We start from the raw sequence: 19,711 nt of genomic DNA, 5'->3' as shown, positions 1-19,711 counted from the left end.
AACATCAGTATCAAATTTGAACCTCAGCTATTTGCAAGAAACCCAGAAATCATTGTAATGGTAGCTTTTGCTACTTCCTCAGCTGGAGTGAGCATAAAATGTATTTTGTGCTCTTCAGTAAGAATACACAAAGTTTTTTTGTCTTTATACTCCAAACTAGACATAATTCAATTAATATAAAGCCTGCAAAAAAAATCCTAAAACTTAATCTGAATTCTTCAGTGCAGATAACCTGAGGTCAAATTCTTAGTAGGCAAGGTTTATGTTCTAGCAGGTTGAAACTATGCAAAAGACAGTGAACACGATGCTTGGATTTAAAGTGGAAAAGAAGGGGACACACAGTCTCCCTGTTAAACAAGTTTTGTACAGATCTGTTTGCCATGACCTAATTTCAGGACCTGTTGCATTTGCTGCTCTGTGCTTTATACATTGTGGTACTCTCTTTGTTAGGGAAGAAATGGAAACAGGTGGTTTCAGTTATTTTTGTGGGTTGTATTTAATGAATTGGTATATTGTACAAGAACCTAAATGTCTTCTAGCTTTTTTTTTTTAAGCGAACACTCAACAAGTACTGGATTATATGAACATCGACAGCATTCTTCCAGCATGGTTTAATTACTCTGAAGTTGAGGAGAATTAATAATCTGTTTCTCTCCTTTTATATTTCACCAAGTTCTTTTCTCACTGAGTGGGCACCTTACATCATGGTTTGCCTAGTTACAAATCCACAGGATATATCCTAAGAAGAAAGTAATTTCTTGGTCTGACTGGGTGTAAGCAATGAGTCCCTAATACTTCACAGGGGGTTTTTATTACTTAAGCTATTCCTAACCCTAATCTATAAAATAGCTTTGTAATATGGGGGTCTATTTTTGATTCAATCTATTTTTGATTGAAGACGTTCAGGTGGGGAGCATGTAGTGGCCATTTATGGAGTCTGACTGACACATTTAGGTTCAGAGGTGTAGTGATGAAAGCCATGAGCGGAGGAGTGGGCAGCCCCTCCATGGCGGGAAACATGAGAAATAGGAATGTATTTTTCTGATTCCATATCCTTCAGAGGCCAACTAAGAGGTCAGATTGAGTCCTACAGGAATTTGTAGCAACACACAGGCTACCTTGAATGAAGCAGGCTAAAAACTGCTCTTAAGAGCTACGTTTCTAATTAAGGAACAAATTTTTCCTGCTAATTTGTTCTAAATCCATCAGGGAAGCCCTTATACCAAGGGAATCCTTGGCTATCCAGCTGAGTAAATCACCACCTACTGTGCAACATAAGAGCGTACAAAAAGAGCCTAGAACTGAGGAAGTGGAATCTAGGCCATGGGGAACGAGCAAAGTTTTCTGCCTACAACTTCTAAATCTTAGAGGTTTGTTTCTGAATGAGGTTCTTGAACATCTGGATAAAAATTTCTTCAAACTCAGCTGCTACCTACAGACAAAGCTGACTCGAAGTCCCTGTGCAATCACTCTGAAGGGGCCCTACAGCCAGAGCACAGGGAGGTCAACTCCGGATGTACCCACGGATCAGAAGTCATCACACATGCACTGTTAAGTCTCCAGGACATATTATGCGCAGGACCTCTTGACTCTTAACAGCCTTCACAGTAGGGCTAACTCCACATGGGCAGCCTAGGGTACAATGCACCCTAGATATTTTAGAGTTAGTTATATAAAACATCAATAGTTGAAACCTTTTTCTGGAGTGACTTGTAGAAAAGCAGAGAATTGCTAGTTAGTCCTAAAAGTCCTAGTTAGTCCTGGGCACATAAAAAATTCATATTTTCTTCTGGAAGACTTGGCAGGTACTAATCAGGTATTACCACAAATACCAAATAATTTAATGGCAACATGCAGCTCTAGCCCTGATTGGTACCTAAAGGGTCTAATGACTTGCCATGTACATGGTGCCATGTACCACCAACTTAATTACAGTTTTCATAGTTTTTGGAGAAACTACAAAATTGGTACAGAAAATAGAATTTCACAGATGATTATCACCAATTACAACTGATTAGCAAGTGATTTAATTAATGATAATGGATAATTAAATTGAGAAAAATGATTTACTGAATTGGTAGACATATTTAAACAGCATAACAATAGAATCTTACATTAAAATTACACATATTGCATAAGAAACCTTACCCTAAGATAAATAGCATGTTATTTATTAGAAACAGAGTAGCACAAAACCAAAATACAGCTGATGGGATTTTGGATTAATTACCATTGCTCTGTCCCATAGTACTAGTGCAGGCACAAATTCTTATCAGTTCAATAAAATACTGTTTATAAGATACGACTGTCTGTTAATTGAGGGATGTTCAGTCTGTGAGAAGAACTGTTTCCAAAGAGAAAGAAAAGGACATATTTTTTGTTCTTTTTCTGGGTGAAAATGCAATGCAGATCTGCCTCAAAAAAAATATATATATGCTGATTCTGAAGTCTTAGTGCTTTTGCATCCAAGTCTCATTTGTATCCTTCACTCTGTGGTAGCCTGCACTCAAAGTGGTGCAATACTCCACTGCCAGACTTGATTTACATCACTGTATGACATTACAATGTCATTTCTGCTAATTCAAGCCAAATTAAGCCTCCCTGCAAGACAAAAGACTTAAAATTTCTAAAAAGTGAGGGACTGATTTTGTTTTCTGAGCTCTACTTAGTCTTTTTTCTCAGCTTCAGCAAGATATAGTAGTCAGACTTAGTACTAAGCTATTGATACCTCCAAAATAAGCAAATAATCATTAAAGTTAACAGCATTTTATTCTCTGATGAGTAACAGTCTTTGTGTTCAAAAATACTAGCTATGTTTGACTTGGAAAACAGTTTCATAAATATTTGTATTTGTGATGCATCAGGCTTCGCTTAAGGTATATAAATGTGCTGCCAACTCTGTTTAGTACTGCTTAAACCTTTTAGAGAAAGTCTACAACCATAACAAACAACTCAAATACTTCTATGAAGCACCTTTTGCAGTCTGGCACTGTCCCAAGAGTTCTTCACCCATGCCAGCCCAACCCTGTGTTAGGCAATGCGCGCTTTGGAGAGGCATTTAGCTCCTGGATCCCAGAGATCCAGTTACATATATCCCGATAATCATCTAAATTCCAATTCCAGGTCACAGCTCATCCTGGATGTCATCTCTAAGCATATGGAGGGAAAGAAGGTGATCAGGAGTAGTCAGCATGGAATCACAAAGGGCAAATCATGCTTAACCAATCTGATAGCCTTCTCTGATGGAATGACTGGCTGGGTAGATGAGGGTAGAGCAGTGGATGTTGTCTACCTGGACTTCATCAAGGCTTTGGACACTGCCTCCCATCACATCCTCGTGGGTAAACTCAGGAAGGGTGAGCTAGATGAGTGGCCAGTGAGGTGGATTGAGAACTGGCTAGATGGCAGAGCTCAGAGGGTTGTGGTCAGTGATGCGGAGTCTGGTTGAAGACGTGTAGCTAGCGGCGTCCCCCAGGGGTCAGTACTGGGTCCAGTCTTGTTCCGTGTATTCAGCCATGACCTGGAGGAAGGCATGGAGTGCACCCTCAGCAAGTGTGCTGAGGATACAAAACTAGGGGGAGAGGAGCGGCTGACACACCAGAAGACTGTGCTGCCATTCAGAGGGACCTGGACAGGCTGCAGAGTTGGGCGGAGAGGAACCTCCTGAAGTTCAACAAAGGCAAGTACAGGGTCCTGCACCTAGGGAGGAATAACCCCATGCACCAGGACAGATTGGGGGCTGACCTGCTGGAAAGCAGCTCTGCAGAGAAGGACCTGGGAGTGCTGGTGGACAGCAAGTTGACCATGAGCCAGCAATGTGCCCTTGTGGCCAAGAGGGCCAATGGTATCCTGGGGTGCATTAGGCAGAGTGTTGCCAGCAGGTGGAGGGAGGTGATCCTGCCCCTCTACTCTAGGCATCACCTAGAGTACTGTGCCCCAGTACAAAAGAGACTGGAAAGCTCTTTTGTTGAAGGCTACTAAGATGATGAGGGGACTGGAGCATCTCTCCTATGAAGAAAGGCTGAGAGAGTTGGGCCTGTTCAGTCTGGAGAAGGGAAGACTGAGAGGCGATCTCATTGATGCGTACAAGTATCTGAAAGGGGGGTGTCAAGAGGATGAGGCCAGTCTCTTCTCCGTGGTGCCCAGCAACAGGACAAGAGGCAACGAGCACAAACTGAACCACAGGAAGTTCCATCTGAACATGAGGAGAAGCTTCTTTCCTGGGAGGGTGACAGAGCGCTGGAACAGGTTGCCCAGAGAGGTAGTGGAGTCTCCTTCGCTGGAGATATTCAAAGCCCGCCTGGATGTGATCCTGGGAAATGTGCTCTAGAGGACCCTGCTTGAGCAGGGAGGTTGGACTAGATGATCTCTAGAGGTCCCTTCCAACCTTGGCTATTTTGTGACACGGGTGGGACTTATTTGCTAGAACCTCCCCTGTGAGAGGGCAATCTTCTTTCTTGAGCCGTTGATCCTTTCTGAAGGCTCATTCACTCCAATACAAAGGAATCCTCAACATTTGAGATTTCTTTTTTTCCTGTGAGAAACCTCTTTAAGATATTGGCAGAAAGATTGTTGTGTTTTCTCATCCATTTTCAGCACTAAGGGCTCAATTATGGTCTAATTAAAAGCTGTAGGAAACACTCCTATTGATCACTGCTGTGATCACAGTTTAGCTGCAGTTATTCCTTAAAATGACAAGGTCAGCTACAGAATTGAAGCTAGTCATGTGCTGACTAGTTACATCTCTTCTGGGGTGTTGAATCCCTGGGAAACATCAAGATTTTACTGGCAAGCAAAAGCTGCAGCTGACATGCCTCTACTTGCCAACACAAGTGAGGTAAGCTGAGACTGAGAGTGGAAAAAAATATAAAGAGTAAGCAAAGGCCTATGGACAGCTGTGGTGTGGCGGAAAGGAGAGAGGCTGCAGCTGAAAACAAGAAGGAATGTCAGAAGAATGTGGCAGGTGGGGAAGGGGAGGGGTCCAGAAGATGTCAAGGAATTAGCTAGAAAAAGCAATTTTCAGCATTGCTTAATCAATATTACCGGTCATTCTGAAAGTCAGGTTGGTGTTAGAAACCATCCTTTCACTTCTCTCCTGCCTGCATACATGCGTAACTTCACTAAGTAGGTGAATGTACAGCACTTTGAAGAAGGAGAAGGCCATCTAAGTGAAATAACTTAACCTGCATTCACAGCTGGAAAAAAATAAAAATTGTTTCTGTCCAGGTTCAGTAATTGCTGCTATAGCAGAGATTCTGAAAATCAGTTTCTAATTTAAACAGAAATCACTGCATCTGAGTTTTTTTCTGGAAAATGTGCTCAGACTCCTGCTAGCAGAAACATGTATTCTACAAAATCATTCATAATTTGTCACAAAGACATTCTTCACTTGCCATGAAAGTATGAAGTTAAAGAAGTTTTTTTGTAGTTCGGTATTTCTTAACACATCTGCTCAAAAGAAAAATAGATTTTGCTAAGAGTAAAGAATATTTTATCCTGCTGTTAATGTCATCTTCTAACAAGCTTTGTTTTTATTAGAACTGGCTTTTTTTGGAAGAAAAAAAAAAGAAAGAATTCAGACATTTCCATTTGGGAAGGAGGAAGAGAGAGGACAGTATGCATTTGCCATGTTGCATTTTGTGATCTCTTCTGTACATCTATCTTATGACTGCTGTGGGAATGTAGGAAAGTCCTAATTCCTTGAATAAGAGGCTGTGTAAATTCCAGCAATGAACATATGACCAAACCTTATTCAATTGAAAGAAATTTTTTCCTCCAGGCCTGCATTTGTTTAGGTCCTTGCCAAAACGGGTAGCTGCTCATCCTTACAAAATCTAGATTAATCCTCAGTTTTGTTGGGGGGGAGATACTGCCCCCTCGCCCATTACAGGTACTCCAAAGTCTGTAGTTATTTCACCATTTTAGCTACTTCTCACTGGGGTATTTGAGTGCTTGTCCTACATCAATGGTGATATAAGTTTCACAGATATAAGTTTCACAGAAGCTTCACTAGGAAGCACAGAAGTGTTTTGATTCCTGTGTTCACTAGCAGTGTTTAGTTTGCACTGGTGCCACTATGTTCAACCAAAATCAAGGTTCCCATAGGCTTGTCAAGTTCTCCAAGGCAAGTTAAAAAACCATATGGATGCTCTGAATAACACTGACTGCAGGTCAAATGGCCATTATGCCAGCTGAGTTTCCTCATTATGACAGGTTTAAGTCAAAGCTTTCCATTCCTTAGTCAGGCCTCTGAATTCAGTGAGTGGCACTGAAGTCACTTCACTTTGTATATTAAAGGACAACTCCTCCTACTCTTGTTGAGTTAACGCTCTCTGAGCCAGCCGGACTATCGGACCTACCAAGTAAAGGACTGTCCAAAAAATAAAGCTCAGAGCAAGCAAACGATCAAAAAAACAAACAGGTAATTTATGGCAAGGCTAGACCTGTAACTCAGAAACCTTATCCCTGCTATTATTCTTCAAGACTGTTCTTTCCCATGGATTTGTCTACTGACACTATTTGAACCTCCTGTACTTGCAAAAAGGTATCTCAAACGTGTCCCTGAATTGATAAAAATCTCTGTTCTTATCTTACAGGATGCAATTGATTGATGCCTTTGCGTGCTACCACTGCACCTGTCTTAATTCATCAGTTCCATGTGTCCTTGCTGATTGTCACATAGACATAAACCAAAAAGCTCTAGTGACATCTTCCACAACTCTTCCTGACAGCCAAAGGTAAACGTTGATGTGCTGCTGAAACGATTTCTGCGGCAAGGGTCTGTTCTTTCCACTTCATTGGCATCGTCTTCACTGTATTCTCAGGATCATTCTTGTTTTCAGAAAATTCTACACTGTGCTCTACGGGTTACCACATCCATTTTTCCCTGTAGTCCTGCTGGGTTTTTTTGTTTGTTTGTTTGTTTTAAATCTTTGGGCTGTAACTCACTTAGACTTTGGATGCTTTGGTAAAAATCCTATGTTTACTGCACATTTAGAGGACAATAGCATTAGCCGATGAGATATTTGCAATGACAAAGCTCAGCAATGACTGCTTCCCCCAACTGATTTTTATGAATGCCCATTATCACCTCCTTCAACCTGCTGCTAAGAACTGTAAGGTTTTTAAGGTTTCCCTAGGACCTTAAATACAACTGCCCAGATTAGCTTCCTGTATTATGGTTCCCCCCTGCTCTTTCTTCGTACTTGTACCCATGAGGACTCAGAACTTCCATTCCTTCACTGGCAAATTCAGAATGCCATGATCCCTTGATAAAATCCCTCTTCCACCCCAGAGAATAGTGAGGCTTCTTGACAGCATGAATATTTCCTGGACTCATTTTTAAGTTCAGAAATGAATAAACTTCCATGGGAAATTTGTTCAACTGCTGTTCAAAGAACATTAACTCATGTTGTTGCTTCTTTCCAGTACCGTGCGTCTAACTTGTGTAAATACTGTGTTCTTATTTCACATTATCGGAAGCCTGAATATTATTACAATAAAGAACGTAAGCCAATAGGGAGCTTGTACTACAACTGACAATGACTTTCCTGGTAAATATCATGCTATTCTCAGAGTAACAGCAAATAACTCTGTAGAAGTATTAGGTCTTCTTGTTTATAGAGTACCATGAAAACTGGCAGGCTTCTAAACTGCTGTTACAGATACTTAAGTTCACAGGATTTGGAACACATGCTCTGATGTAGCTAAATTCAGCCACCATGGATGTTTCCGATGGAAGTGTGAGCTGTTAAAAGAGGGCCAGCATCTTTTCAAAAGCAGTGTGCCAGAGCACTTTTCTTCTCCAAATGAAAAGCGTGTTAATAGGAATTCAGTGGGAGCTAGGAAATACGTCCTCTCAAAGGAACGATGCAGCTAATTGTTTTAGTGCTTTTTGAGGCACAGATTTCTGAGCTCTGAACTCAGAGGGAATCAAGAGAGCCACCAAACATCTTGTTAGGATTCAGCAGCCCCTGTCCTTTATACTCAAGTGCCATTCAGGATCTACATCTCTCCTTCCATCTCTTGGCACTCATGCCGTATGCTGTTGATCCTTGCCCCTAGACTGAAACTTTTCAACTATCAGGTAGAGATCTCTCTCTTCAATATCACAATGTGCTACAAGAACCCTCCAGCCCAGTGCTGGATACTCTCATACACATATACTATTAAAATTGTATTAGTCACACCGAAGACAATGAGATTATTCAGAATCTTGAAGTGAAGTATACGTGCTGTTGTTCGTAGAGCACCAACCACAAATCCATGCTGATCTACTTGATTCAGCAAAGTCATTAAGCCTATGCTTAAATCCCACTGACTTTATGGGGAAAGTGCTACATATATATCTGGCTTTAAGTACTTTGTACTTAAAGGTTAAGTACTTTAGGAAATAAGGGCATATTTGCCTGGATTTACTTTCTTCTGGAGAGTTCCCAGACCAGGTAAAATAAACAGACACACATAAAAATTTTGGTTTTGAAATAAGGTATTCTTTATTTCAAGTTTAATGGAAACAGCACTTGTAATTATTATATTTGGCATTTATTTCATACTGTTTGTATGGTCTTTGTGGTAGTGATAAAGAAGAATTAAAAAAAAAAATTATTACACAGCTGAAGTGATAACAGTTAGAAAAATAAAATATCTCTGAGGAGCGAAAGACAGACTTCACCTTCATCCTGCAACAGCAGTGCTAACTGCCTAGTCTCTGTATATTCCGATTCTTAACTCCCTCCTTGCTAATTTTTCATTTGTAACTATCAAATAATAAACAGTAAAAATATATTTATAATTATAAAAATAAAGATTTATAACAAGTAAAATATTAAAAGTAAAAATATGAAAAGTATTTTTATAATAAATGAAAAATAAAAGATTACAAATTTAAAAATAAATATAATAATAATAATAAAGGTAGTACCCTGGAACATGTCCTTCACAAAATCATGGTTTGCTTACCATTTAGAAGGCTTCCACAAGGTTTTGGAAAGGAAGTAATAGAACGTGACTGAGTGTAGTGATAAGTCAAGGGTCTTGTACAAAACATTGTTATTCTGCTCCTAATGAGTCAACAGCTTTCATTAAAGCACATCTGGTACAGGTGGTGCTAGGCTGCAAATTGATCATAAAAGGGGTTCTATCAGTCATAGCACTCTGATGACTGGGAGCTCCAGATGTGCTAATAAGAATCATGAAGCAGTTCCAGCTGTTTCTGGTTACATCACTGTTCTGCTTCTAATTTGCAGAAAACATACAGCTGTAAGCAAAAGAAGCGACTGCTGGTTTGACTAACTAGCAGAGGAAAAGGCAGAAAAGCAGCAACAGAGCAACTCTTGTGCTCTTATTTGAATAAACTATTTGTACTGGCAAGTAATGCTGTGAATATACCTGTTTCGTGGAGAAAGATTGTGAGCCTTTAAAAACAACGTCCTCCTTGTAATGAGGTCTACAAAATTTTGTCAAGTATGGTGAACTGTGCATTTATACCTCCTGCGTTGACTATTGCATCACATAACAGATATGTAAACTATGTAAGAACAATTTTATTCTTTTGTAATTATTCTGGATTATTTTTCAAAGAAAAGATCTTTTTTTCCCTCTGTTACTTACTGAATAGGTTACAATTCCTCAATTTATTTCATGACAAACTAACTCTGTTTGTAGTAACTTTATGTAGAAATATATTGTCCATAAGCCTACAAACTTTTAAGCTTTATACACGTAGCTAGCTCTATTACAAACAGTGGAGCTACTGATATGTATGAAATTAAGAGTTCACAGAACTGGGATCTATCCAGGCTGGCAGAATGGGCTAATGGGAGCCTTGTGAAAGTCAGCAAGGACAGATGCAAAGTCCTGCACCTGGAAAGGAAGAGCCCCTTGCAGTGATACAGACAGGAGCCTGGTATCTGGGGAACAGCTCTGTGAGACAGACTCTGAAGGTCCTGGTATCTAGTGAGATGAACATGAGCCAGCAGTGCTCTGGAAGCAAACAAGACCAACAGCATTCTGGGCTGTATTGACAGGAGCACAGCCAGTAGATTGAGGGAAGGGATTATCCCCCTCTACCACGCACGCATTAGGTCACATCTAGAACGTTGCGCCCAGTTGTACTGCCTCCAAGTACAAGAACGACGTTGATTGATAAACTGCAGCAAGTTCAGTGGCAGGCCACCAAAATCGTTAGGGGGCTGGAGCGCTTGCCTTGTGCAGAGACACTGAGGGAGCTGAACTTGCTCAGCCTGGAGAAAAGGTGGCTTCAGGCGGACCAAAGAGTGCCTAAGAGATGGTTATCAAGAAGATGGACCAAGGATCTTCACAGTAGTGCATAGCAGGAGAACAAGAGACAGCAGGCATAAGTTGAAACAAGATAGCGTCAGACTACCTATATGGAAAAATATTTTGACCATGAAGGGAGTCACACAGTGGAACGGTTGCTAAAAGAGGCTGCGCAGTTGCCATTTTTGGAGGTTTTCAAGACTGGATTAAGCCCTGAGCACCCTAGTTAGATCATCTGGCTGACCTTGCTTTCAGCAGGAGGTTGGACTAGAGATGTCCTGAAGTTCCTTACAACCTGAATTTTTCCATGTGCACATTATTTTATCTGACTGGGAAGATCCTGGCTTTTTGGTTTTGTAAAGAATGTGGTACAGGAGATTTATTTAAAGAAGCATATGACCTAATCATTAGTTTTACTTAATGTAATCAGTTCCATTTATTGCCACTAATGAGATGATACTTCTGGCTCTGGCTGCTGTAACTCTTGTGTTCCAGACATCGGCCTCCTGAAGCATCTTGGAAGCTTCAGAGTACCCTCTGCTGGCTTAACACGAAAGTTGTGAAAATCTGCAGCACCATCTATTAAAACAGTACTCTACAGATGTACTCTTTTTCTGCATGTAGAGCAGCAGTGTACCTCTGAATGGGGCACAGAGATGTGTAGTAACATTTATCATGTACAAAGGGACTGCCTAAAGGAACATCAAGCTTCACCTACTAGGATTCTTTCCTTAACAAGAATTCCAAAGTTATCATTCCATTAGAATGCTTGTCTTGTCAAATGCTTTCTCAAACACCATCTGTGTGAATAGCTTAATATAAAATAAAGACTTATTCTGGGGACACTTATTGTTTTGAACATGAACAGCGTGCAATGATTTGATAACAGAATTACGTCCTGAAAGATGGAACAGCTTGTGTCTCAATGACTCATCTTTTCCCTTGTGAACTCTCTAGAAGAGCTTTCCCACCTTCTCCAGCACATAACACAGTTGGATTTTTGGTTGCAACTTTGACATCAGTAAGAAAGGATGCACGTTAATCACTGAAGAAAAACAGGAGGCTGAACTGCATGTATTATAATGTATAAGGAAAATAGAAGATACAAAGTTATGAGGTACCTCAGTGGCAAAGAGTTTATTACATTTATAATATGTTTCAAGTTGTGCATGTATGTCTGTATATGTCTACATTTTACAATATGCTTTTATATACATCGGCATTTAGATTTACAGACTTGATAATAAATGTAAAGATGGAATTGAGACACCACACTTTATTTCCTAGCATGATTAAGGAGAAGTCTGTTTCAGGCCAGATTCTTGAAGTGAAATTTTTTTTACAGATTGCCATTACTGGTGGATGCTACACTACCCATTTCCTGTGCCTACTTCCCTTTTCTCAGTTCCGAGAAATCTGGGATCCTTCTATTTGCCAAACCAGAGCACACAATGACACTTGCTGTCATTCTGTAAATAAAGAAATGCACAAGTAACACACTTCTCAAACTATGTTAGTAAGTCGTTGGGTGGATGCAACCACACTCACAGAGTAAAAGTTTTCTGAATTTCCCAAGAGCAAGTTGAAGGGGGACCTTAGCACTGAAACTGCATTGAGACCTCACCTGCGTGTTTCATTGCTGCCAATGGTTATGATTAGCCATTTCCTTTAAAAATATATATTTGCACTGCATTTATATGAAAATTTTGGCTCCCTCTACTGACTTCATCAGAAACATTATGAAGAATAAGCACTAAATTATTTTCGGTTTTAAACTGAAGAAAAAAAAAATCAACATAAAAAAATTGTTGGCACTAGAAACAATTTTCCTTACAGGTACACCCAATAGGCAAGAATAATTGGACTCTGACTTCTTGATTGGATTCCTCCCAGAAAATATTGAAAAAATTAATGTGAAAGACAGTTAATTTAAGATGCCTTTTCTCCTCAGGCAAGATAAATATGCTTAGTCCAGGTATGATGTCTCTCAAAAAGTAGACAAAAAAATGCTGAAGGTAAAATTATTTTATACGAACTCTACCAAAATGACAGCTTATTCTGCATGGATATGACATACAACTCTGCAAAACATGAAGTACCATTACCAAAGTATACATAATGATTTCTTGAGTATACTCATATTTCTAAGTATACCCAAAGAGGTATTTAAAGATGATTGTCCTACTTGAGCCTCCATCTTGAGGCCAGTATGAAATCTAGCTTTTTTTTATTCTTGAACCACTTCTGTCCTGTGAACACAGATGAGTTTACAATTGAAAAATGTTTTTCCTAGATGTACAGTTTTCTACCCACTATTCAAGTAATTTCTGCAAAGGTGGATGTGGATCCTACAGGTCAAATGCATGATGCAAACTGAGGGCATCAGTCACGAACAGGACAATACCATTAAACAAAAGCTGATCAAAAAGATGATCCTTAGTCCTAAAAAGCGCCTAGTCTCCCTACAGACAATAAAGGCTAAATTGGAAGGTTCAAATCCAACAAAAACACACTGTTAAAGGAGCAAGAGAGGCAATATTGTTACCACAGCAGACAAACCACTATAACAAAATATAATTTTGCTAAAAAGGCAAATAGCAGAATCACAATTGTAGACTTCAGGAGAGCAGTTTGACCTACTGAGGAATCTACTTGGAAGAATCCCATGGGACATGGCACAGAGGGAAGAGAGGTCCAGGAGAACAGGTTGATTTTCAAGGATCACCTCCTCCAATCCTGATGGCAGGAAATGAAGTAAAGGTGGCAGGAGGCCTGCATGGATGAACAAGGAGCTCCTGACCAAACTCAAACATAAAAAAAAATGAAGCATACAAGAGGTGGAAGCAGCAATGGGTGACCCAGGAAGAATACAGAGACATTGTCCAAGCATGCAGGGATGGGATCAGGAAAATAAAAGCTCACCTGAAGTTGAATTTTGCAATGGGCAAAAAGATCAACAAGAAAAGCTTCTACAGGTATCAGTAGCAATAGGAAGACTAGGGAAAATGTGGGTCTGCTGCTGAAAGGGCATCTTCTGACAAAGGACATCAAAAATTATGAGGTCCTTTATGCCTTTTTTGCCTTAGTCTTTAGTGGAATATTTGTTTTAAGGAATCCCAGTCCTCAAAGATCAGTGGGAAAGTCTGGAACAAAGAAAACATACCCTTAGAGGAAGTGGATCAGATTAGTGAACATTTAAATAAATCGGACAGACAAAAGTCAATGGGCCCTGGCAGGAAGAACCCATAAGCGTTGAGGGAACCAGCTGATGTCAAGGCAAGGCCAGCAGGGCTGTTCTTGATTGCCTTTGAAAGATCATGGCATTCAGGCGATGTTTCCCATGACTGGAAGAAAGTAAATCCTATCTTCAGATCTTCAAGGAAGATCTGGGGAACTACATGTCAGCCAGTCAGCTCCACCTCACCCTGAGAAAGCAAGAGAGAAAATCCTCCTGGAAATCATTTTAAAACTCATTCAGGACAAGAAGGTATTTGGGAGTCATCAGTATGCATTTTCAAAGGGGATATCATGCCTGACCAACGTGGTAGCTTTCTATGATGAGATGACTATGTCAATGGATGAGGAGGGAGCAGTGGATGTTGACTTTAATAAGGCTTTCCACATTGCCTCCCATAGCACCCTCACTGACAAACTGATGAAGTATGGACTAAATAAGTGAACAGTGAGGTGGACTGAAAACTGGCTGCACATTGCAGGGCTCAAAGCATTGTAATCAGTAGCATGAATTGGCGGCTGGAGGCTGATCACTAGTGATGCACCCCAGGGGTTGATACTGAGATCAATATTGTTTACCATCTTCATTAATGACCTCGATGATGGGATAAAGTGCACCCTCAGCAAGTTTGTAGATGATACAAAATGAGGACAAGTTGGTAGACCAGACGGTCATGCTGCCAGAGGGACCTCAACAAACTGGAAAAAATGGGCCAACACAAATTTAACGAAGCTATAAAGGGAAATGCCAAGTCCTGTACCTGGTGAAGAATATCCTCATGCATCAGTAAAGGCTGGGGAAAGACCAGCTGGAGAGCAGCTTTGCAGAGAAAGACCTGGAGGTCTTTGTGAAAAACAAGTTGAACATGAACCAGCAATGTATCCTTGCAGCAAAGAAGGCCAGCAGCAACCTGGGCTGCATTAGTGAGAACATTGCCAGCAGGTTGGATGAAGTGACTGTTCCTCTCTACAAAGCACCAGTAAGACAATATTTGGAATGCTGTGTCCTGCACTGGGCTCCCCAGTACAAGACATGGACATACAGGAACAAGTCCAGCAAAGAGCCACAAAGATGATTAAAAGATTGGAGCACCAGTCATACCAGGAGAGGCTGAGAGGGCCAGGACTGTTTAACCTGGAGAAGGCTCAGGGGGGAATTTATCCATACATATAAATATTTGATGGGGGGAGTAAAGACGCCTGAGCCAGACTCTTCTCAGTGGTATCCAGTGAAAGGAAAAGAGGCAATAGCACAAACTGAGATATAGGAAATGTACTTCAGCATACAAAAAAAAAAAAAAAAAAAATTTACTGTGAGGGCAATCAAACATTGAAATAGGCTGCCAGAGCAGGCTGCAAAGTCTCCACTCTTGCGGATAATCAAAATCCAGCTGGACACAGCTCTGGGCAACCTGTTATAGTTGACTCTGCTTTGGCCAGGGCTGTTGGACTAGAAGATTTCCAAAGGTGCCTTTCAGCTTCAACCACTCCGCTATTCTGTGATCTCAAACTTATTTAGCTTTTATTTCGGGCAATGACAAAACTCAATTTTGTTTGAGTAGCAGAACAAGTTTTGGCTGCAGTTAGGGAAAGGTTAGCGGGGTCACAGGCAAGCCTAGAAGTCAGAGTATTCATGAAAGGTAACAACTTCCTGCCAATCCAACCTCAATGGGTAGTCGCAGTGGAGATAATCATGACCTTCAGTTAAGGGCCTTAATACCATAACAGCAAAATAAAGTCAGGCTAATCAAGTCCCACCTTATCTCAGGGCGCTCCTGTACTTTCCACTGCATTCTGCCAGAAGCGGTGCAGAGGGGTGACAGACAGTTAGGACTTCTGTGTAATTGCTCTCTCTCTACAATCTGGGCTTCTGGATTCCACTCTGGGAGCCAGGTACCTACCAGGTGCGGGATAAATGCCAACAGTAAGAGTAATATGTTCTAAATGAAATTGTGTGAATTACTCATCCAGACTCATCCTTGACATCTAAATTCTGGATAGCTACAGCTGAGTGAGATAATGTCTACTCCCAGCTTTAAAAACAAAAAACACTGCTCTGAGTAACCCTAGAAATTCTTTTAGAATAGGTGAGAATTTCAAAAATTAAGCCAAGGCACACTGATTGAGGGAGGCAAGAGCTTCTTTCCTAGTGCTCCTTCAACTTGTAAATATGAGTTCAAAGGCTAGCAATGATAATTGCCTGGTTGAATCACAGAATGGTTGAGGCTGGAAAGGACCTCTGGAGATCGTGTATTCCTACACTCCTACTCGTGCAGTGTCACTTAGAGCACACCGCACAGGATTGTGTCCAGACAACTTTTGGGTATTTCAAGGATGGAAGCTCCGCAGCCTCTCTAGGCAACCTGTGCCAGTGCTCTGTCACCCTCACAGGAAAGAAGTTTTCCTCATGTTCAGATGTAACTTCCTGCGTTTCAGTTTGTTCCAGTTTCTTCTTGTCCTGTCGCTGGGCATCGCTAAGAAGAGCCTGGCCCTGTCCTCTTTATATCCTCCCTTCCGATACTTATACACACTGATAAGAGTCTCCCCTCAGCCTTCTCTTCTCCAGGCCTAACAGGCCCAGCTGATAGAAGCTGATAGAAGGGTATCAGGCTGGTTAAGTATGATTTGCCCTTTGTGAATCCATGCCAACTACTCCTGATCACCTTCTTGTCCTTTACATGCTTGGAAATAGTGTCCAGGATGAGCTGCTCCATCACCTTTCCAGGGACTGAGGTGAGGCTGACAGGCCTGTAGTTTCCTGGCTCCTCCTTCTCGCCCTTTTTGAAGGCTGCAGTGACAGTGGCTTTCTTCTAGACCTCAGGCACCCCTCCTGATTGCCACGACCTTTCAAAGGTGATTCAGAGTGGCCTAACAATGATATTCGCCAGCTCCCTCAGCACTCATGGAAGCATCCCATCGGGGCCCATGGACTTGTGGGTGTCATCTTCGCCTAAATGATCTCTTAATCTGATCCTCCTCAACCAAGGGAAAGTCTTTCTTTCCCCAGACTTTCTCCCTGGTCTCTAGGGTCTGAGATTCCTGAGGGATGGCCTTAGCAGTAAAGACGGAAGCAAAGAAGGGATTCAGTTACTCTGCCTTCTCTGTATCCTTTGTCACTGTCTCAGAAGGATTAAGTACCAAACCAGTTTAAAGGCATCATTAAACAGTGCCCATCTTTCCTAAAATACACATAGCCATCCATGACAGCATTCCAGTCATGCGAGCTATCTCACCTGTCTCCAATTGCAATGAGATCATAGCCCTGCAACTGCACACGGATCTCCAATTCTTCCTGCTTATTCCTCATGCTGCATGCATTTGTGTATAGGCACTTCAGAGAAGTATTCAAGCAGGCCGATTTCCCAGGAGGGGTGCAAGAGGATTCTGCAAAAGTCTTGCCTTGTGGATACACTTCCTTAACTGCGTGCAATTACTGGAGGTATCCCCACTTGAGCCCTGTTCTGCTGACTGCATGGTCTCTGTAACTCTCCCCTTCCCCCATCTTTCCCAGTTTAAAGCCCTCCTTAGCAGGTTGACCAGCCCGTTGGCTAAGTAAGATGCATGTGTCCCACTTAGTCAGGTGGATCCCATCTCTCTCCATCAGTTGTCAATCTTCAGATGGGGTCTCATGGTCATAGAAACTAAAACTCTGTTGCCAACACCAGTGGCGCATACAGTTGGTTACTTGGAGAATCTTTCTACTCCTCTTCCCATCCTTCTCCTTCACTTGCAGGAACAAGGAGAAAATGACCTGGACCCCAGACCCTTGACCACCATCCCCAGAGCTCTGAAATACCATTTGATACTTTCAAAGCTGTCCTTGGTATCATTGGTAACCACATAAAAAAGCAGCAGTAATAGTCAGATGGGTGGACAAGCCTCATCAGTCTTTCCATGACATCTCTGATTTGAGCCCCCAGCAGGCAACAAACGTCTCTAGACAAGATGCCAAGTCAGCAGATGGGTGCCTCCGTCCCCTGCAGCAGGGAGTCACCCACAACAATCACTCGCTGCTTCTTCTGGGTGTTCCTGCGTGGCAAAGGGTCTGTTGGCTCAGTTGCCTCCCTTGAAGCCATGCCCAGCTCCTCCTCAGCTTGGAGGGCACTGAATCTGTTCATCAACTGCAAGCTTTCAGGAGGAACGAGAACCTCTCTCTTCGTACAAGAAGTGACCAATTTCCAGCCTTCATGTACAGAATTATGGCTTACTGTTCCATATAGCACAGAGCCCACCTGCATCTCCACTGCAACGGGGGGTTGAGACTCTTGAAGGTGTAGGGTCTCTGAGAATATCCTGTCTCTTGCTCATCTTCTTGGATGCTACACAGCCTGTTTACTTCCTTCCATAACTCCTTGACCTGGTGACACAACTCATCAACAACAGCATACCTTCTGCAGAAGAGTTGACTGTCAGTGCCAGCCTCACAGAGAGGCCCCAGGTACTCCCTGCAGCCTGAGACCTGCAGGGCTGCATCCACTGCCAGGAGGTCTGTCTAGCTGGAAGCCTCTGACATGGCTTACCCAGTAACTCCAACAGCTCCTGGGGAACGTGCTCTGCAGCATGTCATAATCACACCTGAGGAAGCGTACGCTACTATGGCTGGAGACAAAGTCGCCTTCTTGCACCCTTCTGCGCAAACTGCTGCATCCGTTCACTGCCTCTGTTAGCTGCGCTCAGAGAAGAGAGACTTTCCCTCATTAATTAGCATGACATATACCAATCCTCTTTTAAAAGGTAAAGGAAAAACCAATTGTCTTCATATAAGATAATCTACATACTCCACAGTGACCCGTGTCTTGACCTTGTCTATAACCTATGGGCTTTGGCATCTCTCCTGAGAAATAAGACAGCGCACCTTGAATCCTTTCAGATGATCTCTGGCTTCCTGAATAACTTACCTGATCATTTGGTTATTATGCAAAACAGGCCTCTCTTACCACATTTATGAGTGTATGGCATCATGCTTTCCACAAAACTCAGGATCTACGATAGAGATGCTGGGTATTTATGCCAAAAAATAAGTCCTATATTGAGATTATGTCCCAATGCTCAGATGAAAGCATTTCAGCACATGTTTAGATGCCTGAATTTAGACACTGCAGGAGCACTGTGCTGTAAATGGTGGATAGAAGGCCTTAATCGTAGAGTAAATGTAGTTAATTGTAAAGTAGACCTTTAATTGAAATAATCAGGCCTGCAGGTTTGCTTGTTCCTGGAAAGCATTCCCATTTGAGCACAAGCTGAATCTCTTGCAGAGCTCAGCTACAACCTACCAGACAATTTTGTCCTTTGAAATGGCTAGATGACTGAGCAATGCGTTTCTCATTGCAGAAAGCATGCTTGGTCTGAGGTCAGTAAGCCTGATGTCAACCTGTTTAGGCTACCCTCCTGTCTCCAGGAAGATGTGAGAGAGAATCTAGGCTCATCAAAGTTCACCAATAACATCAGCATGTGGTATTTATGCCAGAAATGCCTTAACAATATTTCACTAAGGCCAAAGCCTTGCTCAATGGATGTATCAGAAAACTTTTGAAGCATTTATCAACATACTCATATACTTTGATGTTTGAGGCCTCTAATTCCATGCAACTGTAAGTACAAGAATTTGTTCTACATAACTAGCTATCCTTACAATGTAAGGAACCAAGTGAGCTGTTCCCCTTGCATTTTAAGAGCTTTGTGCTTTTTGACAGTAGGATCGGTATTCTGGACTGGTGTGGTTAACACAAAGCACTTGGCCTTTCTTGTCAGTTTCTACTAATCAGTCAGTTTAAAAAACCTGTAATTAAATGCTGTTTTTGATGATGCAGGTCAAAACCAAGGACAACTAGAAGTGTGACACCCATTCTATGCAAGGCAGAGAGAGCAAAAAGGAAAAAAAAAGAGTGAATACTGACAGAACATTTTTTAGTTTCAGTCTTTAGAATAGCTTATTAATTACAGTCCAAGGTAGCAAGAAAAGGATGCAGAACAAAGTGAGAGGATTAACTCTTGAGACAACATTGAGTTTCTACATAAACATTCCTTTAGAGAAAATTCTAAATATTTAAAATCACCTTTCTGGACCCCTGACTTCTTTCAAGTCTACCCACAGTAATTTCAGGTGGAGCAATGGAGAAAGCAATCATAGCAGGGGTCAGAGGAGAAGAGAATAAAGGATAATAGTGATTGTTAATACCCAGGGAACATCTCCCTG

This window comes from Struthio camelus, chromosome 1, assembly GCF_040807025.1.
Source record: "Struthio camelus isolate bStrCam1 chromosome 1, bStrCam1.hap1, whole genome shotgun sequence".
Lineage (NCBI taxonomy): Eukaryota > Metazoa > Chordata > Aves > Struthioniformes > Struthionidae > Struthio > Struthio camelus.
The sequence above is the reverse complement of the archived record's forward strand: the minus strand, read 5'-3'. Positions refer to the sequence as shown.